At 41.2% G+C, this 25,023-nt stretch overlaps 1 protein-coding gene across 1 annotated transcript in view; it reads right to left on the reverse strand.

Annotated features, from left to right (window-relative positions):
• cntn2 (contactin 2) overlaps nt 1–25,023 on the reverse strand; it is a 118,941-nt gene that overhangs the window by 65,943 nt on the left and 27,975 nt on the right. The gene's annotated exons all lie outside the window — the stretch shown is intronic.

The raw sequence follows: 25,023 nt of genomic DNA on the forward strand, positions 1-25,023 counted from the left end.
CAAGATTACTTACATGACAGCTCCTATAGCTCTGTGGAGGAACTGAGTTCATTAAGCACTGATTGCTAAATGAATTCAATTCAATTGAGAATGTAATTTTAAGTTGACTTCCAATCCATCACAATAATTCCTTGGTCCTCTTTAGCAAGTAAATATGAAAATCACCATTTTCTCTACATATTTATCTCTTCCCAGTGTCAATTCCAAGTACTGTTATTTGTACACTCCATGTTTGAAAATCCTGACAGTCAAACTCTGGTTGTAACCAAGTGGCAAACTTTACGGCTGGAAAGTAAAACAATGTGAACCGAAAATTGCATTTCCTCTAGTGGCCTTTTGAGGCTGGCTCAAAAAGCAACACAATCGACATAGACCCCCATGTTAAAATGCCCAAAATTGACAGCAGAAACAAACATGTTTATAGTCTGGTACAAAAACAGTTTTGGTGTTTACAGACAATTTTCTCGTTCAAACTGTACAGAGGTGAATTTCTGTATGATCCACCCATTTAAATGTTTTTAAGGCTTAAAGTTATGCATAATTAAGGGTGTGGCTGCTTGAATGACAGGTAGGTGCCATCAACTCTAATGTCAGCATGACAACACTGGTTTGGTAATGTAATCATGCTGTAACCCCAGATTCAGAGAGTATAGGCAAGTTTATAAAAGTAAATTGTATGGTTGATGTTTTGGTCACCTAAAAACGTCTTGTTGTACTTTGGTTGTACTTACAGATCCTCTAAGAGTCAGATACTGAGATTTTCTGGTAAATACATTTTGTTTTAATGTTCTTTTAGCCTGTTTTTCACTAGCAAAAAATAGCATTAGCATTGTCACAGTTAACCATACCTGTAAATGCAATGTGGTAACCAAGCTAGCAGGTAGTGTTAGGCTTATCTCCACAATCTCATCCAAATATGGTCATCTTGGCTTCAAAAATCCAAGATGGCAATGGCAAAAATGCCAGATTCGAGACTTCAATATATAGCAGTCCACAAACCAATAGGTGAACCTCATGAAAACTTCTCATGACACTAAGACTGAAGTATGTCTACCTTTGGAGGTGAAAAAAGAAAAGACAAGACTTTCTCCCAACAGTCTCTCTGTCCATTTGGGACTCTATAAAAAGGTCATTCCTCTGAAAATCTTGTACAATTGTACTGTAGGGCCACGACTAGAGCTGTTGAAAAACCTTTTAAAAATGTTCTACCATACACAGTAGCATCATACCTTTGTAAAACTGTAAAGCAAGAGTTCCCAAATTCATTAATAAGAACACCACAAAAAAAAAAAAATGAGAAGACCACAAACTCCTTTCACATGACCCCACCATACTGAAATAAAATCACATTTTCAAGGTTTATTCTTAACCAGAATATCTCTTTACAGTGGAAGTGGTTCTTCAGGCTTACACCATAAGGGCCTGTGTCCACATAGCGCCTTTTCTGTCAGAAAGGCGCTGGAAGGGCGCTGCGGAGCGCTGGGATGAAACGTCTGTGCGCCCCAAAAAAATGCTCACGAGGGTTTTCGTTTCTATGAACAATATCTTGACAATTCCTGTAGCCGCGCAGTTTTTGCAGCATCGCCTCTTTGTTTTTTATCTATAGTTTGACATTTCTTTCACGATGAGCACCAACCGAAAGATGCTTGCGCTCATATTATGTTTGGATGAGATGGAGACCGGTTCCAGGCCTATTTTAGGTTAGACGCCGGGCACGCCAATTTTCACCGGGGACGCACGCGAGTAATTTAGGCTGACATTACCTGCTTTTCAGCGAACTCCTCTGGTAATTTAATTAAAAGGCATGGCATATAGGTCCACAGTAGCTGCTTCTTCTTCTTCTTCTTCTTCTTCTTCTTCTTATTATTATTGGGTCTTATAAGAGTGGGCTACAATGAGTACCGGGCTATCAAATCACAGCATCCGCGGTGAGAGAACACAGAATTGTGTGCGCTTTTACGCACGCAGGTGTAGGTGATCACGGATCTTTGATGTGGGAAAGATGTAGCCAGATGTATTACCTGTTTTAGATACGTGGTTGTCTGTCCGTCCGTCCGTCCGTCCGTAGCATGAGTCATGTGCGCCACTTCACCACCGACCCGTGCGTAAAAGCGCAAACAGTCCCTCAGCCGGCAGGGCTGTCCCTCCTTGAGGCAATGAATGAGGAAATAATCGCCCCGGCGATATAACAAAATAATAAGTCGTTATCACGAGATAACAGTGCACACACAAAAAAAATACATGGCCGTTCTCATCTTCCGTATGATAGCCTACATATACTGTGTTAATCTTTTAATGCTACAGCTGGTGAAGTCATCATCATGTTTTATTAGTAGGATTTGTGTTAATGTACTTAGTAACTTTGCCACCACTGTATGGGTTTGAATTGATTACATGTGTGTTGCTGTAAAATCTCTCAATTTATATAGGCCTATTGCTGGAAAAATAATTAATTTAACTAAGCTACTATTACATATATATATATATATATATATATATATATATATATATATATATATATATATATATATATACATATATATATATATAGTCTCTGTTATGGTAATGTCTGTGTGACATGTCATACAACTCCGGATAGACGGACACGGCCAGCACCAGCTTCTCCTCCATTTTTTCTGGTTACCAGGGTGACGGGTTCCGCGATATGATTGGTTGCCTGGTAAAAGCACCGGTGACGACACCAGCGTCTCTCTGAAAAGTTCAGAGATTTTCAACTCAAAATGCTCGGACGCAGCACCTTTTCCCTAGGCGGCCGCATGCGGCAGCAGACACTCTCTCCTCATTGGGAACAATTGAAAAAAGACGCTGGCCCCCTTCTGGCGCTCAGAAAAAGGCGCTATGTGGACACAGGGCCTAATAGAACTCTTTTTGCAGAATACTTCTAGAAGGATTTTTGTAAGATACATTAACATAGTTCAACTAAGTTACTACAAGGTCCATTTGTCAACAGGTCAATGTGTCCTGGTAATCTGGGACTCAAGTCGAGCTAAGTCCAAAGTATAGGCTATCCCAGTGAATCCAATCTTATAAGCTCTGTGTTTCTGAGGCAAGTTGGATAGTTCACATTGATTCTCAAGCTATGTATTGTACTGTTGCTTGTTAATTGGTGGCACATCTTGCTGCTGTGCGTGTTGGCGTTAGCGTCTGTTTGGCTGACCACATTTTGGATAACGTATTTATATACTGGGGGATATTTCAACCCACTTCTAACCAGCCTGTTCTTATTCCCAAGTCATACCCCCTCGGAGTATGATACCAACGCTGAAGGTACACTTTAGGGTCTCGATGAGATGCACCAGGCTTTTAACTAACACCAATGTCAAAGCATTATTTGATGCTGAGAGCAAATGAAGTAGTACAAAGAGCGAGAAATTACACATTGCGGTGGATGGATCAAACAAACTTTCATCTCAGGAAGGCAGTTTGTGTCAGTGTTGTCAGAGTTGTATTGTTATATAACTTACATAGGTATGTGATGTTTCATAGTTATTTCAACTGAAATCATGATGTTTTTTCTAAGTCTAACCAAGTAATTTTGTTGCCTAAACTTAACTGTAATTGTTTCATGTTTCCCAGGTATTACAGTGTATTTCATCCAGAAGACAGCTGTGTATCACATACAAAGGCTAAGGCAGCCGACACTATGAGCTGCCAGGGGGGCATGACAAAGTGTCTGTTTTTGATGACCTGGGAATGAAAATGGATTGCTGTAATTGTTGCCAGGTCATTTTCGGATCAATTTTTTTCTCCTTAGTTATTGCCCTCTGGTTTCTTGTAGGTATAATTTCAGATTAGGTCCACAGTTTCGAACAGGTGAAGGCTCTTCGGAGAACCCCACAGAACATGTATCAAGACCAGATAAGATTGTGAGATATTGCCTGACTAAGATGGTCAGTCCAAGAGTTCTTAATCTCTTGGGGTGGGGGGGGCAGGGCTTTGAGTTTGAACGACGCTGCGCTTTAGCCAATCACAATGGAGGGTGCGTGGCCGAGACGTGCAGGTGTGCCCAGGAAATGTGTACCTACAGAAACAGCAAGCTCCGCGTCCATAGCGAGCGCTCCACCCAAACCGCTGTGTCGTCAACGTGAAAAAAAAAAAGAAGAAAATTTCCAGCCAATGTCTGAGTTACAACATGATTGAGCTAACTGGAGTAGTTTCATGTCGTATCCAACAACGGGAGGCTTTTAACAGATGACGTCCCAATGTTAGCTTTGCTAAGTGTCCCTGTCAGCTGCAGCCACTGATGCTTTCTAGACATCGTGATTTCCCATAACTGAATAAATACCACACATAGCAACACAAAACTGCTTTGCTAGCTCAATCATGTTGTAACTAAGATATCCGCTGGAAAAAATATTTTATTCACGGACCGTTTATTGAGTTATTACCTTATTTTTATACAGTCTGTGGTTATTACAGACACTGCTAACGGCTAACGTTAACAGCTAACGGTTAGCCCAGCTAATCTACGATGTTATTATTGTTATTTACAAAATGTGCACACAGAAATAGTAACGTTTGTTCAGTCATTGTGTTTATAGACTTAAACATCAGATTAGTCTACACGGTAATATAGTGACGTGAAAAATGTGATATATACTGTAGCTAAACTCTGCTGGTTTTCTACCCTAAGTATTTGTAAACAACACGGCGATTCCCTGGGGGCACCGCCGGAAGTGAAGGGCATGATCGATCGCCGCGGCCCCTGGACTTCCGTTATTCAAAAAACTCCGGGCTGTGCCTCCAGAGGTAAAGAAAGAAAAAACTTTTTTTTTTTTTACCGATGGATTTCCAGATTGAAGACTTCTTGACTCATTAGGGTTCCATTCTGAGTCACTACACTGACCAAAAGTCTTATAAAGAACACTACTGCATCTGCTCCAAATTAGCAATATATATATGGTCAAAATGTATCCTTTTTTTTAATAATTTTGTTTCAAAATACAAATGCTAACATGTTTCAGTAATAAGCTGAATGCATTTGTTGACAAAGTTATTTTTCGTCCTTAACCTAATTTGCACTGTAGCTTCTAATCTACTCCTCCAATTACAAGGAAGTAAACCAGTTTCACTTTCAACATTACAAGATGGAACAGAAATTAAGGATTTAATAGCCTGTTCAAACATATTTAAAATGCTCCATGTTGCATTATGGCTCTGTGCAACACTATATTGTTTCTATGAGTTATTGGGGTTTTTTCATGGATAGTGACCATAGTGATTTTCTAGTAAGAGATGTGGATTAGAAATCAAGGATGTAAGGAATTATCATGGGCATATTATTCTGAATGACTAAATACATCTGTGATTGAGTTCTTATTGTTATTTCTGTCCAAAAGGCCCTTGAGGGCCCCTCCTTTATTCATGTGTATCACCACAACACACGCACTGTGTGTCTTTTCTGCTCACAGCAAGAACCGATGGTCCTTCCCAAGAGACAACTCTGCTTTACAGGCTTTGATTCACTCAATATAAAGTAGGATTACAATTCTCCATGCATCACAAGGCCTGACTGACTTCAGTGAGTCTCACTCACTCACACACACACACACACACACATCACCGTCAGTCTGAACTCTCACACACATTGCTGAGAGTGAAGGGATGGGTATGGTGAAGGGAGAATAAAGCAGGAAGGGGATGAAAGAGAAACAGGGGAATCAAAAATACAAGTGGAAAATCTGAGACTGAAAGAAAAGAGTGCACAAGAGGATGACTAAAAGTGGGATTGATGGATGGATAACAGAGTTAGACCATGAGTTAAGTAAGAAGAGAGTAGTGTATCATGTAACTCCAAATGGCCCAGATGCATCACAGAGTAGAATCAGCTCAGTACTGATCCCAGCACATTTAATATTTTGCTTAAGTTAAAGTGTGACAGTCAGCTGCTCACTGTTTACTGACATATCACCACTGTGGGTCTGCAGGCTGAAGTCTGTTGTAGGATGTTGCATACGGCTATTAACATGAACTGGCAGTGATGTTGGAGAGACACATTTACACCAGCAAAACATCACATCCCTTTCGGTCACACTATTTGCTCACTAAACTATACTATTGACCACTGTATAAACAATTCATGTGACTGTTTTTCGCAGCATGCATGCAGTCCAGTTGCCAGAAGAAGCAGGTTTCTGACAACCACGAATACATTTGTATTTGTATGTGTCATACATATCATATCATTGTTTCTAAACTGAGGTGGTATATGAGCTGACTTTGTCATTGCAGGTGGGTGGGGATGGTGGATGACAAGGCACATGCCTGCCAAGCTTCAGACCATAACTGGAGACCAACAAACAAAAACGGTTGTTTTTAGCGAGTCATCGCATGTTTCCAACAGTTTTTTAGCCACCAAACATGGGTGTTTTTTAGCAAACCTTCACTGTTTCCAGTGGGGATAGTGCCATGAAAAGCAGTTGTTTTTTACCAAGACACTGCTGTTTTCCAGCCAAGATCGTGCCACGAAAACCAGGTATTTTAAGCCACATTATGTTTCCTAGACATGATTAAGTGTTGTGTGTGCCTAAACCTTACCACAAGGTAACCACAGTGTTGTTGAAATGTAAGGAAACAAAGTTTCAGCATATTCGCTACATAATAATGCAAAAATGTCATGTATCTGGGGTTTTGCAGAAACGATGGCAATGTTGGTCAGTCAGTCATTTGGTCCACCACTTTGGCCCAGACAAAAATATCTCAACAATTATCCAAAACGTTGCCCTGATATTTCACACGGACGTTCATGATACCCAGAGGATGAACCCTAATGACTGGCGATTCCATTGAGTCCTCAAGCACTATCAGGAAGGTGACATTTTATTTTTTTCTGTGAAATGTTTCAGCAACTATGAGATAGATTGCTTTGAAACTAATCCTGGTGAGTAGACGATGTATCCTGAAGACCTTGGTGATCCCCAGACTCTTCTTCTACCCCATCACAAGGTCGATACTGTGGCTACGGCTAAAATGTCCCAACAACTATTAGATGGATTACTGTTTAATGAAGACATTTATGGTCTTTGTCAGCTTCGGTGAAGCACAGACTTTTCATCTAGTGCCATCATAAGCTCAACATGTGAATGCGTCCAGTGGTTTATCCGTCTAGAATTTTGTTTTTCTCTACAATGAGCATTAGAGCTTCATGAAGCCTGTCACATTGCTGTAAATTTGTTTTATTCAAATGAAGACCGTATTAAAGTAGCCTCTACTTTTACTTACTTTACTTACTTGTACTTTTACTTACTTTACTTACTTGTATTGATTCTTGCGAACAAATTGTGTTGTTTGGTGATCAGGTTCTCAGCTGAAGAGGGTGCCGATATTTTCAGGCAAAGTCTGAACATGTCTAATACAATCTTTACAGGTACAATGGCAGAGTAACTTTTTCTGACTGATCCTTCTCTCAAGACAAAATCTCATGATTTCATTTATGTATCTGTTACAGGGAAACACTTCCCCTCAAGTTCAGGTTTTTAGCAGCAAAAAGCTTGCAGAAGACAAATCTAAAACAGCCATTTTCCTCTTGAATTCCTGTCAAGCCGTCATTTCTTTTGGCTCTGAACATTTACTTCTGATAGCAGACTGAAGCTCTGTGGCCATCCCTGTGGGGTCGGTGTAAGCCTGGCTCAGACTGAGCCTGATTTGCTGTCCTCCCAGTGCACACACTGGCAGTTTTCTCTGTCTGTGTCTGATAGGAGGCAGAAATACAGCCTGGGATAACAGGAAGAGAATGAGCAGCTCTTTGCTTGTGGAGAAGGCTGCCCTCAGGCCTTCATTAAGATCCTGCTTCAGTGCCTGCTGATAAAAGTCTCAGGTTAGGAAAACATCACTGACCTAAGGCCTAGTCCACATGTATATGGGAATTTTGGAAAACACAGATTTTTCTGTGTTTTGGCCTTTTGTCCACATGCCAGCTGCATTTTCAGTTGCTGATAACTGACCTTCTTTAAACTCCTTCCACAGTGAGAGGGTGAAGTGGCCTGAGACATCCTTCCTTAGTGTCCTGTCTATCTCTGACAGAGAAACTCTCCTAAATCAGGATGTGGGCTCCTAAAATCTAATGCTTAGTGTTAATGAGCTCTCTAGAAGTGATGCTGCTATGCATTATGTTGTGCAAGAGTTGATAAAAAGAAGCGGCATCCAGTGCTGATGATTACTGTTAAGTCACCAAAGACAAACTGAGCAGTATGAGCACACTTTATGTTAATGGAGGTGGCTAAATGAAAATAGCTTGATTGTGAAAAACTTCCCAAAGTGATGACTTGCCAAAATGTGGCTGTAGCATTATCTATATATGGTATTCTCATTTATTTCCATACAGGAAGAGTTTTTAGAGCCAGCATCTAGTGTTCCTTTGATGAACTGCAGCTTTAGAGATATCTGCAAAGGCTTCAGTTAGGGGTTGTCAATGGTTAACAGCAAACAATCGGTTAACAGCTAAGAATATTTTTGAAGGGTTGCGCATTTTGGTCTGTAGGTTGTTTTTTTCTACTCCTCAGTTTACTGCACTGGGCACCAACCAGGTCTGGTGGGAGTTGTTCATTTGTTGATTACCACTAGAAATGTCTACCTGACCCAACAACGTTACTATGGAAACATTTTGCTCACCCTACAGTCTCACCCCATCACCCCGGTAAGTAAGTGGTTCAATTTTGAGCCGCAACCCCTCTTTAGCTGTGTTAACTATGTTACCACTGTTCTCCGTTACCAGTGTTAGCAGGTTTAATGGTGCTAACATAATTATCAATGCTAAAGGGGTTTTAAAGCTCAAAATAAAGCCATTTACTCAGCTGGGTACAGTAGGGTGACCATATTTTGATTTCCAAAAAAGAGGACACTCGGCCCAGCCACGAGATAGCCTACTTAAATGATATTCGCAGTTTACTCAAAGATGCCTTATAATTTTAATATATTTAAAGATAGGAGACACATACACACATTAGAGTGTGGCTACCCGATCCGAGCCTGACGGGTCCCGACGGTAGGCCTACCCGACGGGTCAGGCCGGGTTCGGTCAAAAATGTATAATTTGTATTCGGGCTCAGGTCGGATTCGGTCAGCTTTCAGTGAAAATGTAGTGTAAAAATAAATAAAATCCTACTGTCTGTCCTGTTTATTGCTTGGGGACTGTTATTTACATGACAACACCTGAACAGAACACACACACACACATTGGCTGTTTGTTTCTACCTCTCCCCTAACTGGAAGCCTCGGACCTCCCGCCATGATTAAACGCTGAAAATAAAATAAAAGAGGGAGACAAGTTTTCCTATTTTATCTTATGTTGTTATATTTCTCCCTCTCCCCTTGCTGGAAGCCTCGGACCTCCCGCCACCCGCTCCCATCTCAAACACGGAGGTCTCCCTCTCCGCGGAGCACCCACGGCGCACGCCCAGCCTGTTAAATAGCCAGTAACCATAACAACTGTGTGACACAAACTCAGTGCTTTAGTAATTAAATAATGTCGAGCTCGGTTCGGTTTTGGACATAACAAAACAGAATGACTGTCGGGTTCGGACAGAAATATGCGTCCCGTGCCACACTCTAAAACACACACACACACACACACAAAAAAAAAGAAAAACAAGGAAAACCGGACATTATCATCAATTTATAAAGACCCCTGGACGCCCCGGACAGGACGTGAAAAGTGGACATGTCCAGGCAAAAGAGGATGTTTGGTCAGCCTAGGCTACAGGGAGGGGTCCGTAGGGTGGCCACCTTGTTTCAACAGCGTTACCAGCAATAATCACAGCATTAGCGGTGCCACTAGCCAGCTCCCATCCAAACCCCAGTTGTGTGCATTGCAGAGCGGCCAAGGCTAATGTCGGCTAATGAGTAAACACCATGTTAACACCAGCAAAGCCAAAATAAAGTAAAATAAATTAAAAGGCAAAACATTTAAATTGCAAAACATTACAATTTCACCTGGTCTACATGGTTAGCACTTTGAAATGCGGCACTAAACTCACTGTATTTCACTTCATATTGCATTTTCTTAAAAAAAAAAAAAAACAAAAAAAAAAAAAAAACAACTAGTTACTGGTTAAAGACTGTTGGGCTATTGAAAGCAAAATTAAGCAAAACTGATAGCCCTTGCTTCAGTTTTTACCCTATTGATGATTCAAAAAGTGTTATTAAAAAAAATCTTTTAGGACCAGCTTAAAAACGCAGTACAGTGTTCCTGAGAGTTTCATTCATGTTTGATAATACTGCAGTAAAAGTGTCTGCATTCTGTGCCAATGGAAGAAGCACTGTGTCCTTTGTTGAATGTGGTAAGGTGAAGAGTAATGGTGTGGAGGTCATGTGGTGGATGGGTGTCTGACTTTCATGTACAAAATGAGAGTTCTGTTTGAAGATTGGGCTGAGTGAACACAACTAATGGAAAAAGATACTAAAATGATCAGTAATAAAATTGCTTCTACATCATTTATTGGAAAGGGACTGAATGACCATGTGTCAGACTGCTAGAGCACTTGGCACTTTAGCAGTCACTTTTCTCTCCATATAATTGTATCATGACAAATATCCCATATGGAGATACAGTACTGTGGCTCACACATTTTCATCTAACTAAAAACCAAGGTAAATGTTAAAATCTCCGTCTGTGACAGCATTACATCATAAACTCCAGAGATGGATAAAAATTGATACAACATATTGCCATATTTTGCATAATTTGCATGGCAATATTGTATCAATACAAGAAAGCCAAGTATACATTCGTTTTAAGGATGTATTCTCCTGATCGACAAGTCTATTATTTGGTCGCTATCGTCCGACCAAATTCTCATTAGCTGAATAATCGCCGTGTTACTTTCATAAGGTGAAAAGTGCTACATCAACAGCTTTCCAGGATTAATCCATTATTTCCTGCGGCGGGGGGACAGGCTAAGTTACCTGTGAAAATGGGGGTTGACAGAAAGTTGAACTCGCCCACCCTTACGCTCAGCGTCGTGGTGACGCAGACCTCCTGTCAGTTTTCTGTAAGCTGAAACCATTTCCCTCAGTGGAGACGAAGCTTGTATTTACTTGTATTTCACAGACAAGAAACAATAAATTGTGAAGACAGTAAAGCCTCCACTAAATCAGCATTTTAAGTCGTGTGTGTGATCTATCCTTCAAGGATTTACTTCAGAATTTATCCTGGCTTCATATGAGCAGAGGAAATACCCGCTCGTCGCCAGGCTAATGTAGACCATGTAAAATGCCGTAGGCTGGTGCTAATAACGTTAGCATGTTGTATTTGCTTGGAAAATGTGTTTAGTGTAAGACAGTTGTTTTGTCGGTGAACTTTGTGAGTTGTAATGGAGCCAAATTATGTGCCGTTATCTTTGTTAGATGCTGCTGTTGTCCCTGGTTTTATATGAGAAGAGCAAAAGATTGCTAGACACTAGGCTAATTTATACAATGTAAAACACCATAGACTTGTGTGAATAACGTTAGCATGTTCTATTGGTGGGGGAAATGTGTCCAGATAAAGACAAGTGTTTGTCTGTCAGTTCTGCGATTTATAGTGAAGCCAGTTTGCGTACTTGTGTTTGAAATTGTCCCTATTAAGCCATGTTTAATGTGTGTTTTGAATCAACTATATAAATAAAGTTTGATTTGAACTAAACTTTACATCACTTAACAAAGTCCTCCACCACCGACTAGCGCTTTGGAGGTGTAACTGCAGAGTGTCACAGACACACCACCGCAGAAGTAAAAATAACGTGCATAAAGTTTTCCTCTGAGGACACAATCTGCAGTAGAAAAAAGGAAGAAAATCACAATATATTGCAACATATGTTGCTGCAATACTCAGCACATTGCAAAGTGTTTAGAATTGCAATAATACTGTATGGTGACTCAAGTGGCGTAATAATATCATATCGTGGGGTCTCTCGTAATTCCCATCCTCTCTAAACTCTACAGAAAATATACAATTTAACAAACACACAGAAACATTAACTCAAACTACACAAAATGTGTACATTCTTCTAAAAAACTACAACATATAGCAGCTATTTGAGGAGAGTGTAACCCATAAAAATAGTGAATGGCTTCGAAGCTTTAAGAGGTGTAAGCTTTTTCCGAAGTAGCTGCAGTCTGTCCTTATCTCTCTCTATTTTCTTCTCTAAAGTTGAGGCTGTTGAAGGGCACTTGAAGACAGCTGCAGAAAAGGTCAAATGGCTCCCGACAAGTAAATTGTGGGACACACACTCTTTATCTGTCCTTCACCACAATGCATCTCTCTCTCTCTCTCTCTCTCTCTCTCTCTCTCTCTCTCTCTCTCTCTCTCTCACCTTCATGCTTCATAAAGGAGAATGACCACCCAAGGCCATGGGGCTTTTAGGGCTGTGTAGACATCTGCTGATGAAGCACATGCTCCCCCAAGGACCACACACACACACACACACACACACATTAAGGCAGCACAATATCAATTAAACAGAGGTTAAAGAGATGTAAAGGCTGGGTGATGGAGAGATGTGAGAACGAAGTTGAAGGTCGACCTTAAAGAGGAACTTCAGTATTTTTCATCCTGGATCCATGTTTTCGTGTGTAATGGGCCATTTCTATTGTCACTTTTGGCCATGCTGACTCCAAACATGCCAAACCGATTTGCGTTGCCTTTGTCAGTTTTAACATACAAAGCCACACCAAGCCATGCAGACACAGACCTTTTCTTGAGTAGGTTCAAAGGGTAGCACTGATGTCTTGCTGACAGCAGCAAACCCCCGGCAACCCCCTTCTCCCCCCTGAAATAAGTGTGGGTGTGTTGTGAGACTCCACTCAGGACACAAGAGAGAAAGACCTTTTAAAAAGTCTGTGTGTTCAGCTGTCAGTACTTTTGTTCTAACTGAATCTCTGTGGTTTGGAGTCTAGTTTCCCTCCTGTGTCCTGTTTTTACTTTAGATAATCTGCTTTATTTTACTGTTTGGTGGCTTTCACCCTAACATGAGCCTGTTAAGTTATGGCTGATGAAAACCCTACATTTTCCTATTTTGCTGCTTCTCAGGAAAAAAAAATAAATATATATTATTATATATATATATATATATATATATATATATATATATAACAAAATAACGGGACATTTATTGTGAATCAATGGGAAATTAAATGGTTTTATCTCTGAATTAGCAGAATGTTGTCAGAGGCTTTTCTTCAATAAAAACAAGTCTACTGATACCACTGATACCTGTAAAAGCAGAAACAGCCACAGTAAGATGTTAGATGAAGAGCTGCAGACAACAGGCTCTTACTAGAACCTGGTAAGTACTCAGACCAAACAGACGAACCAGATGGAAAACAGGCAGGGTGAGGCCAGGCAGAGGGTCAAGAAGCCTGCAGGTAAGTACTCACAGGATGCACACACAATGGCGAGTGTGGTGACACTGTGAAACTCTCTGGACCACAAGAAACCACAAGTGAGCAGACTGGAACACTCACACTGTAGCGTCATCGTCAGATGGAAACGCCAAGCAGCTATAGCCAAAAGGAACCAAGGACACGGAAGCAGGTCTCAAGGTCAGGGACAGATGGCTAGTGCATTTACCGGGAATCAGACAAAGCAGACAGGTCAGAGACACAGGCAGGGTCAACAAAAAGAAATCAGTCCAGTGCAAAGTCCAGTGAGTGGCGAAGAACAATCTGGCAACAAGTGACTGTGAGGCTGGGGCACATATACTGGCTGAAAGTAATGAGGAAAAGGTGAACAGAGGGGGGCGTGGTGGACGGGAAGAAATGGAAATGTGTTGACAGGTGATAGGTAGGTAAGAGTGACAGGGAGGCGCAAGAAACCACAGTGAATGGAAGTTTACTGACTAAGGGCTGAGTGACTGGCTACGCTGAAAAGAGCAGGTGACCAGGAATGCAGAACTATGATACTAAGATAATTTGTGGGAAGGAGGTACAGATCTATCTAGCTGAAGAAATCAGGTTCCTTTACTCTCTTACCCTGATTGCAGAAACTGTGTTTGTCGAATAATTGTTGTATAAGAAAATGTAACCCCGGTGTGGCTCAACAGTGAAGCTCATGATAACAAATTACTTTTGGTATCTTTTTTCCCCCCTGTTAAAAAAAACACAAACAAATTTCTGATATATATGTCAGTCAAGAAAAGTATATGCTAATCTAGGGCAAAAAAATCTGATCAAACAACATGTACTTAAGCCTGTTCTTAAGGTTGAGGCAGAGCAAAGCCTGGTTACTGAAAACTGCCATAATAAGCACAGACAGGGCAACATGAAACACAAGAAACACACCTCCATAATAAAATATGCATCAATCGTATTTGACACACACACACACACACACAGCCCTTCCCTGCTGATTCAGTGATTCATGATAGAGATCCTGAAAGTGAGAAGCAGCTCATGTCTTGATATGACTTCATTAGTCAGATCAGATTGCTGTCATAACTGAAATCTTGACACAAATACACAAGCACACGAATATTCTTTGTCTCTTTCCATCCCACTGTGTTGAAGGCATCATTAGCCTGCTCAGCAAGCTGAGCCCAAGACTCTAAACTACAATTTCACAGATAAATGTATAAAAAAGTGTATCACGGTGCTGTGGTGCATGCTGTCAATTTTACTGTATTATGATTATGATGCATCTGAATGGAAATGTGGCAATCCTGTCATCACTTTCCCATTACCATACACGGGTGCTCACAAATTTCTGCAAACAATAACATAACATTTGGCAAAAAGATAACCGTGCAGCGTTGGGTCCAGAGAATAAACACCATGATCAGTCTGTGATAAGGCACAGCATAGCGCTGTGCGAGGAGTTTTACGACAACAGAAGCATCACGGTAATACCTGTCGAATGCACAGCTCTCTGTGGCTCCTTCTCTTTTTACCATCCATCCACAAAACAGTTAAAATTGAAACCACGAGAAACACAACAGGTAGAGAGAGGAGGAGTGGAAGAATAGGAGTATAGGAGAGAAAAGATAAGACAGAAAGAAGACACAGACAGTCAGAGGAAGGGGGAGTAGAAAGGAGTGAACTTGGTGCAGAGGAAACAGCACTGCAAGCCTTCCAGTAACCCCCAGTAACAAGGACCAGTAGCTCCTTCCGACTGTATGATTGGCACCAAAGTTTTTTTTTCCACCAGGAAAATACTGTAGGGTGTGTATATTCCTGGGTGTTCTAGCAATGTCAAAATATGATGTTAACATGAGCAGGTCTATTCAGTTATTCTGCTGAGGTTTATGTACAGTGTACATCCAGCAAGCAGTTTTATACATCCTAAAAAACAAAAAGACTACATAGACAGGTCAGACGCAGGCAGGGTCACTAACAGGGGATCAGGCAGGTAAGGAGTGCTGGACAGTGTTGCATGAGGTGGAAGAACAACCTGGCCCTGAGGGCAAGCAGCAGCTGCTTATATGTAGGGAGTGCTGATGAGAACAGGTCATCAGGTGAATGGAGTGTCTTGATGAGGGGGGGCGTGGCTGGCTGGCAGGGTGCAGGTGAGTGGAAATTTACCAGGATGCAGGTTGTGACACAAATGAGTTGTTACATACTAGCATATCAGATATCGGCAAAAAATACAGTATCATGCATCCCTACACAGTAAATCCAAGATTGGCCAGCACTAGCCCTAAACATTACCTCTTTGCTGAGTACTAGCTAATCATAGTACGCAGTGGAATTCTTACTAATGTGTCATGAGGATGGGTATAAATAGCCAAAGAGCTGCAGAGATTTTTTTCCTTCCGGGTGCAAACAGACACCCAGTTTTTAAGTCTAAATTATCTCTGAAGACTTTTCTTTCTTTTTGTTTTTTTGCTTTCTTGCTTTTATGTGAGAGAACAGTTGAAGACAGATAGGAAAGGGAAAAGCAAGAGGGAATACAATGTGCAGCAAAGGGCTGCGGGTCAAAATCAAACCCGGGCCACTGCGGTAAGGGCCCAGCCTTTATGTACGTGGGGTGCACACTCTACCAGGTGAGCATCGGGAAAAGGGAGACACAGCTGATCTTCCAGTGGGGCAAGGGCCCTTAAAGCTATAGTTGGTAATGTTGGAGAGCTAGCAAGATTTAAAAGCGGCACCTCCTCTAAGCTCCACCCCCTCCTCCCCCTCCCTTCAGTGCTCCGTCCAAAGCCAAGGCCCCACACAAACTTGAACGCGCATCCTGCAGTAGGTGTCAGCAGCAGGGCAGAGGAGAGCCAAGTAAAATAACAAATCCCCCCAAAGCAAACAAATAATTACCTGTCCAACAGAAAGACAGCAACCTCTACATCACTTTTCAGGCCCTTCAGCTCCCTCAGTTGTCTCCACCGTTCAAAAGCTGCACCGATGTTGATGTCTGGTTTGTCCTCTCGCTTTATCCAAAGCCTTTTTCGACGCAGCCTTTTCTGCCTCCGACTTTCTCTTCTCAGCCTGTTTAGTGGGGTGAGCCGTTACAAGTAATGCTGGAAGTGGTACTTTTGGCTGCATTTTCTCTGCCACTGTTCAGCAAACTCCTGCTAACTCAGTATTTCTGCTGAGGAGTGTGCTGAATATTTCCGGCAACGGTGACACGTGATGAGTGCGCGCAAGGAGGAGGGAGCGAGGGACGGAGGGGGGCTCGGGCAGGACGAGACATGAAGGCATCTGATTGGTTCTTTCCATTCGCACCGAATGGCAGGGATTGGTCAGAGTTTTTACAGGCCTGCAGCTGCCACAGAGATCTGATTTTTTTTGTTCCTTTTTCTGAACACATTATGTATTTACTACTCTCAGGATGGAAGGACCATTTCACCCAGTATAACAAGAAGTGTTTCTGAACAGGATTACTAACTATGGCTTTAAAACTGTGTATTGTAAGCTACAACATTATCTTTTTTTGATAACAAAGTGGTTTTTGTACCTAAACCTAACCACACCTTAACCACAGCATGGTAACGTACAATGTAATATATTTGTGGTTTGTAGAAATGTACAATGCCAACATTTATTCTGGCAACCAGGTTGAGCAACCTGGTGACGGACTACATCTTCTGTAGTTTTAGAGAGAAGGTTAATTATCATATTCTCCCTGCTGTTTGTTTGTGATTCAGCCATTTCATGTTGCTTAAAGCTATGGTCTATGTTTAGAAAGACGATGAGAACGATCTGAAAAAAGCATCCCCCACACACCCCCCTCCCCCTGTGCTCCATGATCCCTCCCTTCCGAGCTCGTGTCCCCCTCCCCTCGGAGCCCACTAACAACACACCGCCTCCCGTATAGCAACATACAGTTACATAGAGCATACAGTTATCTATGTCACAACATCCACAATAAAAACGAAAATTACCTGTTCAACAAAAACTCCGCTGTATCAGCATCACTTTTCAGGCCCAGATCTTGCCAGAGCTTTCTCCATTGGTCAAAGGAACAGAGGAGACAGAACATGGCAGTGCGCGAGAGTGCAGCGGCTCTTAGCGTTCTCGTATATGTAGTTTTGTCCGCATTTTTCTGCTCATGTCGAGCAGATTTTGTGTATAGTCAGCAGGACATTATCAACATCGGCTGGAAGTGCAAGGTTGACATCACGAGAGACTTTCAAAAGGCACACAACATCCCGGACGCCATCGGCAGACCTGCGGAGTCACTGTGGATCTGCTGCCGAAGGCGGAAGTGCGGGCGCTGCTCGGGGATATTGGCTAGGCTAAAGAAGTACCCTCACACTCTGTCACTGCTGAGCATCTTCCTGACAAACGCCAGATCTATTTCAAACAAAATGGACGAACTGGAGCTATTGTAGCTAGCACTATTGGGCCACAACCACCCTCTAAATGATGTTAATAATAATGATCAATCTTTCTAAACGTAGACCATAGCTTTAAGTGAAATACTTTAAAAGCATAATTTTCAGACAACTTTCAAATGAATAATAGTACCATAACGTAAACTTAATTCCAGACTGCCCCACTAATTCAGATTTACCTACTCCCAATTTAAGATTAATTCCTGATGGTGTGTAATTCTGCCCACCATCCCCAGAGTCTACCAGCATTGGCTCTCCTTAAGAGACTGGAAATGCTGGTATGGCTCCGTGGTGGACCAGCTGCCCTGCTCTTCTTTGTCTGGCAGCCATGCATGAAAAAGCCTAGCTCCCAGAGGACCTCAAGGCGACAGTGCCTCCATCTCTCATACCATGCAGATGGTCAGCAAGATGCTCAGTTTAGCTCGTCTGTGTCATCCTGACCTTATGCATGCACTGTGGGGTGTGTGTATGGATACATGTGTGTTAAAAGAAATCAGGCACAGAGTTTAATGTCTCCTGTCAAGCACCGTTGTGTAAAAGTGCACCTTTGAAAAAGCAGAAAAAAATTGACATTTGAAAAGTATGAATAGAGGGATTCTTTTGCATTCATACCAAATGTCTGTGAGTTAAAGTGTCTGTCTGACCCAGCCTTGGGTTCTCTACCTTTGTGAGAAGTTTAAAATTCTACATCTGAAAAGACTTCTGTGCATGTCAAGAATCAAAATGTTTGTGTTTAATGATTTTGAGTCCTTGTAAGATCTACAAGTGTATACATGTATTTCAATTCAGATCTCCTTCGCATCTTTATTTATGTATATATATGTACATCTGTTTGTTCTGAGGATGACCCTTACAGAGGGCCCCTCAATGAATGTTCAGAACTCTCTCTACCTCTGCTGCATTCTGAAGAGAGAATAGTATTTATGTGTTTCAGATTTGGCAACAGCACAGCATCACTGCCAGGACAAAGCAGAACTGTGAACCGTGGTTGTGTTACCTGAATATTTTCTGTCATAGATGGAATTTTTTTCACAGTGATGGAAAATCTGAAGGCCATCCGTCCTTTCGACAGATTAGAACACTGACGGTGATTCACCATAACTTTAAGTAATTCACAAGCTTGTTCAGTTGGTGGCATGTGACTATTAATCAGCTATTGTCTAATCTCGTCTTTGATGTCACATCCATGACCTCGTTGTCTAGTTGGCTTTAGCCATTACATTGGTTTGCTATATCACCACATACAATTGGAAAATATCACTGCAGCCGAGTGTCCAAAGTCTCTTTGCAAGGTCAGTGTCTCTGTTCTCTTTTTTCTCCATGCGGAGCACACCTGAGTGACGCTCCGCCACTTTTTTTCTCCAAGAGAGGAAATAAATAATCCACAGTTCTAATAATATGTGTCATACAGGAAAGCAAATAAAAATAAATGGAGTGGTCAGAGCTGTGCTATTTACATTTAAGATGTGTTGATTCATTCATGATGTCAACATGCAAGAAAGCATTCCATCTTAAAAGTTGCCGGTAGCTGATAGCACACACGCACGCCCGTCATACACTCTAAAGAGTTTTGTTTTAAATTTAAATAGTTAGTGTATGGCCTGCCTTAATATTTTAAGTTTACTGACTGTTGAGTTGACTTGAGAAGACAAGCCGAGGTAATTTTTTTCATGATTCAATTTGTCATTTCAAATTCAGTCAACGTAAAATTTTAAGGCAGCCCAGACACTAACTTTTTAAAGTTAAAACAAATTGTTTCTTTTTGCAGTGTAGGTAAACTGCAGTACTTAAACAAATAGCACTACACCCCTGCTTGTGAAAACATAATATACAAGCTTGTTCTGTATATTAATTAATAAAAATGAAAATGAAATGCCATTAAATATGTCCTACAATAAAAAAAAAAGACAATTGAAATGATGGGTGGGCTTGGGTGGTATCACGGTATTATGGTATACTAGGGTATTCATCTTGACATTATGATTTACAGTACCATCAAAAATACAGATGTTCATTTTTCTATTAACATCCTACTGGAGAGGCTGCAATAAGGATGTTTTGCATGTAGTGCACATCACGCGCCACCAGAGGTCAGTGTGGTGCAAGAGGCAGCTTAGTTGACTGTGAGTGGTGGTAATAAACATAACAGGATGACGGTAAACAGCTGGAGAGAAAGCAGACAGATCGCGGGGGAAAACAGTATATTTTTACTTCTAACTCGGTAAATTAAGGTTTTATTTGGACCAAACCAGAGGTGATGATTATTTGGACGGTGGGCTAACTAACTAAAGGACTAACAAAACTAACCAAGATGGTTTTGATGAGCTTTTTTTTGTTTCTGTCAAGTTTGACAGACAGACTGTTTTCACCTTTTAGTGTTCAGGATTTTTTCGGCAGGCCTGAAATTGTGGCTTGATGATGCACTGGAGCCATCCTTATCATAACATTACCCCCTCTACACTATATAAACACTGGAGAACAAAGCACCAGTGGTTTGCCCCCTGCTCAGTCACCATTTACAATACTTCCATGGCCTACAGTTTGCTAGCTAGCTATAGCTAGTATTAATACCCACACCAGAGTCCTGCATGGGTCCATTTTTGAAAACCCCCACCCATCAATACTCGTAATGCTCAGTACCAGAACCGACCCATTAACGTCATTATGTCTAAGTCCAAGCCCCACCCACCCGCACCATTAATAAAAGTCCCACAACCTGACCCACACCTGTGATGAAACACACACAGGCTACAGTCACCCACATTAAGCTGGGTTCTCCGTTCTTTAATTACAAATCCTGCTGAGGGAAAGTCTCTTTTTCTGGCTGTGCTTGGATGGCAGAAACATTCCATGCAATCACTGCCAGGTTAGGAAACATTTTAGCACGCTCCTTCCACCACCATAAAACCTCAAAAGGATCCTCCTTGGGTGTCTTGAACGCAATGTAAGCTGCCAACTCATCCTCAGGCTGCCAGTTACGACCCAATGCAGGACTCTGACCCGCATTATAACAGCAAATACACAAAAATATGCGTTAATCAACCACCTGAGCCCGACCTGCAAATAATGAAGCACAATGGTGAAAACTGTGGACTGAGACAGACAACCCCTACCAAAACCCCCAGCAAGCTCAGGTTTTGGACCATGCTTTAGTAAAACCTTGCATACTGATCTGCTTTAGGCCTTTTTATTATGGAGAAATTGGATGAGTGACTTCTAGCAAACTCTAGATTTCATGTTGCATGGCCTGCTTTACTTTTTGCTTTTTATTTTAGATTTATACTGTATTTTGTGATCAAGATTAATCATATCAGCTAAAATCACTCTTCCTCTTAAGATGTGGATCTTTCTTGCTGTTGTTTTAACTTGCCTCCTTGCTTGGTTTCACAAAAGCTGTCTTGCATTTCAATGCATCTAAAATGACCTGACTGTGATCTCTCAGTCTGGTTTGTGCAGTTGTATGGCACTAAGCCATCCTCCTCCGGGTTATACTAATGTATTATTAATGGGTGCTGAGTCAAGAGAGTGCTGTGTATCAGCGCAACACTGCTTGGCTTTTGCCTGGCCTTTAGCACTATTAACCAAGTCTTACTAGATACATTTTCTGTGTCAGATCATTGTTCATGTTATTGTCAGTGATCCTGCAAAATACTCCGCAGACCAACTTCTCTTTTTATGGTACAGCTTCCAGGCTCATTATGCTTAAAACAAGTTAGTAACTTAAGGGGGTCTCACAAGCTTTCTTGAATGGGGTTTTGCCACATCTAAATTGCACATAAACATATTCATACCTACACAAATCTCACACACATACATACACACACTCATACTCAGACACTCACAGACGCATGCATACACACACACACATCCACCTTTATGCATACATACACCTTCATATCTACACACACGCTGTCAACTTCTCTACATGTATTGGTCCATTTATTTGATCCTGTTGTGGATTTGCTGACGTGCTTTGTGCTCTGTTAAAGCTGGGGTGGGCAGAAATCTGAAAAAGGCAAAAAAAAAAACAAAAAAAAAACTGCAGTATTTTGAAAAACACACCCTGCTCCTGCAGCTCTTCCCTCTCTGTCCTAAGCCCCTCCCACCAGATAACCACAGGCATATGCATATACCTAATAAAGTAACCCAGTGTTTCCCATACATGAATTTATTTCAACTTATTTCATTGTGGAGCTCATTCACTCAGCTACTCTTTGCCCCGTTCTTAGCTAGCTAGGCGCCCCCACAGTCCCTCCACCTTGCTCCCCGCCACTGTGGACTGCTTCCCCAGGAGGAGAGCTGGCAGCAGCTCGGGAAGCAAACCTTTAGGTTGGTAGCTGTAGCAGCTTGCATTGGGCCAGTGAAAACCCCCAAGCAAAAGGTGTCACAGCAGGCTGATGGCCAGCAGCAGCACTAGGTCTATCCTGTGTAACACCTGATAAATTAAAATCTGCCTTTATCAAGAATCCCTTTGTTGCCCAGTTGATTAATCTCCAGAAAACATTCTTTCAGTTGCAAGGACAAAGACTGAAGTAGCTGTGTGGAGAGACAAAGAAAGTTTCTGAGAGAGAAGTTCATGCTTCATGGGCATGCTTGTCTGAATTACAAAAACAGTAAACAGCAACAAGCACTTTGCTTGAAACATACTGATGTCATAAAAGTTACATTTGAGCTCTTTTCTATTGCAACTTTTCCTGCAAACCTTAACACTGAGGAATATAAAAAGAACGTCCGAGAAACTCAAACCTGTGAACCTCCGAGCTGAATTTATGGCTCTGCAAATTTACCCTAAAATACACAAAGTCAGTACATGTATCTGCCAAATCTCAACAAAGCGACCAAGCCATAACCCATGTGCTATCTAGACATTTGTTTTCTATATTTAACAGCATATAATAAGGTGCCTGGAAGAATATATATTTTAAAAAGATGTTTAAAATATGCAAATTTAATTAATTCCTGCAATCTGATGTGACATCTTCATTACCTCAGGACAAAGTGCAAGGGTTGGGGTCCACTCATGGGGCAGCTAATGTTAAACTTAAGGAGAGATTTGGGGTACTGGGAGATACTATACAGGGCTCAACAATGCGAGCGTTTCACTCGCATTTGCAACTAAAAATAGGTGTGTGCGAACTGTAAAAAAATATTTAGGGGGACATGTGTGCATAAAAAAACAGCAGCCTATATTTTTGTCAATAAAAAAATATGATAATCTAACCGCAAATGTTGGAGGAACTCCAGCCGCCTTCCCTCTTCCCCGTGTGACACGGTTATGGGCAGTTTTCCAAGCCACTGTCGGCACAATGAATATAGGCTAAGTCCCACTGTCGACTGGGTGGAAATAAGTCAAAGTGTAGCAGAGACGAGGCGCAACGCGCAACGCGCTGTGACGACACCTCGGCGCATCCAATAGCAGAGAAGAGCCTGAAGTAGACCCAGGAGCAGTCACCATGGAGCTGTAGCTCCTGAACGAGCCTGTACCCCAAATCCTGTCTTGTGCGCCTTGCTCTCCGTTTGCTCTGCGCCCTACCCCGCAGTGGGCGCTGTGAAAATCGCGCTCTGTGTGAAAGAGACTTAAGTCCTGCAGAGTTTCAGAGGACCTGGAGAATGTTTTAGGATAGTAATAACATTATATAAGATAATCATATTGCAAATATATTATATATAAGATAATAACATTAAAGACAAAATTAAATTGCAATACTTTTTCAAAACTTGATGATTTTACCTTTCTGTACATTTTGTATACAAATTTATTAAATAATTTTGCTTGTAAATGTCTATTTGCATCACGTTTATTACGGAAAACACATTATTTGCTCGCGCAGAAAATAGATCAGACGCCGAAATGATCGCTGCAGGGTGCGAGCCGGTCACGGTCCGGTGCTTCGAGGCTATTCGCAGCGCTTCCGCGGGCGGTGTGGTCATGGGTCAGAGAGGGGGGGCGAGCGAGAGGTCCGCGGTCCTTTATAACGTAATGTTATAGATAATTGTTTTATGTGTTTTAATGTGTAGGTATGTAAATGTTTTCAAAGACGTTTATGTTGAAATAAAAATACCTCCAAGTAGTTATGTTTCCTTGTATTAATACATATACAAGTATGTTTCCTTGTATTAGTTTGCCCTCTTGTGGACATAATGCGGAAAAAAAAAAATATTCGAATGGTTCGAACCTGTGATTTTTTTTTAGAAGGAATATTCAAACGTCATTTTTGAGCAATTTTGACAGCCCTAGTGGATATTAAAGTGTCTCATGTGTCTCAACTTGTGTTGAGGTGAAACTTTTCTTTGTCTTATTCTATACAGTTGAGAAACCTAAGCTTGCCACAATATGTTTTTATAGCTCGGTGAAATTAAAAAAAAAAAGTTGTAAAAATGTGCACTCAATGTTTTTATGTCATATGCATAGAATTAAATGCTCAAAGAACCAAACAAAGTTATGTTAAACTGACATAAAATTCCTGACATACAAGGGTCATGTGACACATTTATTATGTGTCTGGTGTACTAAAAACTTTTATGTTACTGTATTGTATTAAACTAAAAGTTTTGAGTGCAAGCTGTTCTCCCCCAAAAAATAAAGTGTGAGCTAACTGGGGTTTACAGTGAATTGTATGTTTCTGTAAACCACAGATATGTAACATTTTCACCTTATTATGTAGCAGATATGTTGAAACTTCAAGTTTCAACAGTGCTGTGGTTAACATCATTATGTCTAGGCACTTAAACCACTTGATTATGGATAAGATTTTTTTCCACTAAAAAACGTTTTGTTGGCACAATTGCAGCTGAAAATTCAGCTGATGCCCTGCTGAAAAGCAACCATTTTTTTGTTCATTGGTCTCAAACAGTGGTCTGCGGCTGGCAACCGTCTCGCCTAAGCGCATGCATATACAGTACATATTTTTGCATTTATACTTCGCAGCATCCCTCTGAGTGTTTGCGTAAAGCTGATTGGTTGATCTAACTTTCTGTTGGGAAGAGATTTCAGAGTGGAAAGGAAAAAAACATTCTGTGCAAGTATGAAAGAAACAGCCACAAGAAAGCCTCAAACACATTTTAACCACCCGTACTCAGAGTGTTAATCATCTAAACATTATGCTGTAATTAATTGATTGAGATCACTAACCACTAACACACAAGCAAATGTTACCAATTAGTCATTAAAAATAATGAACAACTAAAGCCTTTAAAGCTGCACTGGGAATTTATCTAATTAGGAAGAAGTCAATCTTGTCGCTGTGATCCACTAACAAAAAGG

The sequence above is a fragment of the Epinephelus lanceolatus genome, chromosome 1 (assembly GCF_041903045.1).
Source record: "Epinephelus lanceolatus isolate andai-2023 chromosome 1, ASM4190304v1, whole genome shotgun sequence".
Lineage (NCBI taxonomy): Eukaryota > Metazoa > Chordata > Actinopteri > Perciformes > Serranidae > Epinephelus > Epinephelus lanceolatus.